We start from the raw sequence: 4,601 nt of genomic DNA, 5'->3' as shown, positions 1-4,601 counted from the left end.
TGCGGAAAGAAAATTTGAGCCACTTTCCCAGCTGCCAGACCATGAAAGAGAAGCTCTCTACCAGTGCGTTCCCGAGCGCACAGTTGGCTGATAAAATAGGTATGCTTGCCGCTGACTTTCGACGCCGATTTGCTGACTTTGAAGCACAAAAAAGCAGGTTGGAACTGCTCGGTAACCCATTTGCTGTTGACGTGGAAAGCTCACCACCAAACCTCCAAATGGAGTTGATTGACCTCCAATGCAATGATGCACTGAGGGCAAAATATGCGGCAGTGGGTGCTGCGGAGTTCGCCCGTTTCCTCCCCGACACAATGCCCCAGCTGCGCATCCAGGCTGCTCAAACGTTGTCTATGTTTGGCAGCACATACCTGTGTGAACAACTTTTTTCTTTGATGAACCTGAACAAAACATCACACAGAAGTCGACTTACTGCTGAACACCTCCACTCAATTCTGAGGATTTCCTCAGCTCAGAGCCTACCCGAACATTGATGAACTTGTGGAAAAGATGGGACACCACCAAGTATCACCCTCAACCTCAAACAAGTGAACATTACTGTGCAATCACATATTTAGAGTTTTTACTCAGTTCAAGTTTAAAAGTTAAAGTTTAATATTTGTTTTCACTGCATGTTACTTCTCCTTAAACAAAGTGTTGTTTTTGATTAATAGATTTTTGCACTTTATTTTATTGTATTTCAATCCAATTATATTTTAAAAATATTTCAGTTGAGTGGATGATAGAAAATTGCTATTATTGTTTTTTTCTTTGAAGTAAATTTAGCCCACTTTTGCTAAAATAGAAAATATAGGCTACTGATGGTGCCTTGAATACCGGTTTCTTTCATTTAATGTTCATGTTATGGGGATTTTTATATAAAGGAAATTTGTCTTTTGTGTCTGTTGAAAATTAAAGATTACTGACAGAGCCATAAGAAAATATTGCTTTATTTATCTGATCATATTGGAATATATTTGTTAGGTTTTCAGTAGGTTCAATTAGGTTCACTAGACTATATGCGTCATTTAAAAATTTTTCAATGAACATTCGAACAGTCCGGCCCTCGGCTTGTAGCTAAATTTTTTATTTGGCCCTCCGTCCATTTGACTTTGACACCCCTGATCTAAAGGATAGAAGTCAGGCTGTTAGAGTCGACAGCATCCAGTTGGAGCCATTGTAGTTGGTTAAAGGTGTCCCACAATGTTCTATACTTGGTCCATTACTGTTCACTCTCTACATAAACAATATCGGTGATGAGATAAGAAAGTGTCAAATTAATTTATATGCTGATGACACTGTCATGTAGTCTATCGCTTCAACGGCTCACCAAACATTATCACTTTTGGAGACATATTTTAAGATATTACAAGGATCTTTTATACAGCTGAAATTTGTTTTAAATGCAAAGAAAACATATTTTAAGATTTTTAACAAAAAAGTTGGTTGAAAATACACTTGCACTTATGAGCTTAGATGGTTCTAGATTTAATCAGGTCTCTGCATATAAATACATAGGGATAAGGTTGGATGATAAACTGTATTTTAAAATGCATATTGATGAACTTTGTAAACGGCTAAAAATCAAGCTAAGCTTCCTCTATAGAAACAGGACATGTTTGTCCTCTACAAATAGAAGACAAATTGTACAAGCTACTTTTATGTCTGTTATAGATTATGGGGATATTATTTACATGCTACGGCATCAACACTTAAATCGCTGGATGCTACTTATCATTGCGCACTTAGGTTTATTACGGGTGCTAGCTACAGAACTCACCACTCTGTTTTACATCATAATGTGGGTTGGACTTCGTTGTCCGTGAGACGAGAACAACATGCTCTCCTGTTTGTCTATAAAGCACTTCTGAATAAGCTACCTTCTTATTTATCATCACTCATCAATATTTGATTTAGAATTCCTAAAACCAGGTCTCAAGCATGGATTACACTAGAGGCCCATGCGGTTTACACAGATTTGGGTATGGCTGCTTTTTCCAGTTACGCTCCTTGCCTATGGAATAGCCTGCAGATTAAACATAAACTTGACTCTTGTCTCTTGTCGCTCATTTTAAATATTTATTGGAAGATTTTTATTTTTGTATTGCTTGTAACTGTTTCGGGCAATGCAAGTTCTTGTGCTGTTTGGGGAATAACCTTTGTGTAAATGTGTCTGCTACTGTATTTTTGCCGTATTTTTTTGTGTTAACTGTGATCGTTTTTTTTGTCTTGTGTGGTTTCTTAATCATTGTACCTAAACTGTATGTGTAAACATGTATAGGCAAGGCCCAGCTGTAAAAGATACCTTGGTCTCAGTCTGTGTTCCTTGTTGAAATAAAGGAATAATAATAATAATAATAATAATAGTCCTACACCTACAATACATTGAGTACAATAGTATCAGTCATTATACCCATAAAACCTAGCGCTAAACCCCGGAAATAGTTCTAATATTTTTTAAACATTAATTTTTGCGTCTGGGATTTTAGAACTATTTCATATAAACTCTGTGTTTCATATTGGCTTAACCTGGCACGACATTTTGATAACCGCGCAAATCTCTCAGACATGGTAAATTGTATCTATATATTCACGGGTAATTACCTCCCAAAATGAAATGCCAATGGGACTTTCATAAAGAACTACACATCTTGTCGCAAAGTATGACGTCAAACCCTCAAGGCACCGTTCTCCACGCAAACTCATCGACAAGTAGCCTAGCAAGAAACAGATATTATAGGCGTTTCAGTTTCTCGTGTGTATATCGTTCAGCATTTTTTTTAAAATTGCATAGTTTGCTACCTTAGCGTCTTTAAATGACTATAATTTATTAAGTTACCCTCTGCCTTTGTAGATAACTAGCTGTGCTATGTAACGTTACCGGATTGTAACCACTACTCCAATAAGTACATGTACATGTTATCCAACCTCTAAGTGAGAGGCATCGCTAGAGCTGTGTGATAAGGTAAGCCCTGTTTGCTATATGCTAACAAGCACATTTGGTTAGATCAACGATCTGTGGTAAACTAGGTGCTTATGAAGCTGATATGTAACGCACGTTGCCTTATTTACAAGTACAAAGAACCAGCATAATGGACTTTTGTGGACTTTTTATTGACCAGTCTTTAGTGAGCTAGCCAGCTACTTTTCCAAATGTGAACATGCTAGCTAGCGTTAGCCCACCAGTGAAAGGATATTTAGCTAGCTAATTAACTTTAATTCACGGTTCGTGTAGTCTGACTTTGCTTGATAACATGGCAATGATAGTTGGTTAGCATGTCACCACGTAGTCTGACTACACTAATTTAAATGTGAGTTAATGTTAACTAATTATCTAGCTGATGTCGCCGGGTGGGCTAGCTAGTTGGGCACTTTGGTTGCTAGTTAGTCACATTAGCTAAAGTTGGCTGGCTAGCTCACAAAGCACTTGTGGACTCAATGTTTTCTCCATATAAAACACAAACGGGGTTCTTCAATGTTACCTTTTTATTGACAAGGCCTTTAGTGACCTAGCCAGCTAGTTAACGTTAAGCCGGCTCCGAGGATAGTTGGTTAGTTAGCACTTAGTTCACCGTTCGTTTAGTCAGACTTTACAAACGCTAGCTAGCTAACAAGCCAAATATATGTAGAGTGAGGCGCCTTGGTTGGCTAGTTAGCTACATTACCTGAAGCTGGCTGGCTCGCTAGCTCACAAAGCACTTGTGGGCTCAATGTTGTCCTCATACAAAACACAGACACGGTTTTGTTCCACAAGTGCATCTGTTGTAACGTTACATGATTAATCAAACGACCTGTAAAGTCAGTAAAATGTCTGCAGGGATGGAAATTTAATCTAGCCGGAGGCTAGTACTTCTCAGGCGGGACTAGTAGACAATATGCCAAATTAGCCTGACATAGCAGTGACATTTTTCCTTCATAAACATCGCATGCCACAGATTTAGGACCTGCATGTAGAAATCGTGGTCTGCTGGCCGGTACCCAATATCCTTGTTAAATTCTTTATTGCTGTTCACCTTTCAGACGATCCCCATATAACTGTTGGTCATCAATGACCTTAAGGCTGAGGGTTTTAACTTTCCTCTTGAGAATTACAATCAGAAGTACAGTCTTTTAGACTGCCCTGATCATCTAGTTGAGAATTCCAGATGATTCCTCCATCCCAACAGAAATGTCTCATCCACATAGTACGATTTTAGATGTGCAGATAGACCAAAGCCTAGTCTGTTTTACAGTTTTCTACAGTCAAGTATGTGGCTTATGGTATTTTAATATAGATGTTACCATTTTTTTTTAGTAATTAACTTAGCTAGTAAAAGTAACTTATTTGTTTTGTCTTTCAGATGGACGGACCGGAAACCCAGTGACAACACTCGAGTCTGTAGCTGCCATTTTCCAGTGGGAAAGAGATGGCTCTGTATTTACCAGAGGAGGTAGTTCATCCATCATGGTGGATGAGGAAGATCCAGACTGTGTATAGGCAAACAAGAACAAACAAATAGGATTGAGTGGTGAGTGCAATAAACAATGCTTTTTTTCTTTCCAGGAAAAGATGGTGATACAGCATTGGAAAAATACCTACCACTGACCAAATGTCTCTTCGTTTT

This window comes from Oncorhynchus masou, chromosome 10 (genome assembly GCF_036934945.1).
Source record: "Oncorhynchus masou masou isolate Uvic2021 chromosome 10, UVic_Omas_1.1, whole genome shotgun sequence".
Classification (NCBI taxonomy): domain Eukaryota; kingdom Metazoa; phylum Chordata; class Actinopteri; order Salmoniformes; family Salmonidae; genus Oncorhynchus; species Oncorhynchus masou.
This window is presented reverse-complemented; position numbering follows the sequence as displayed.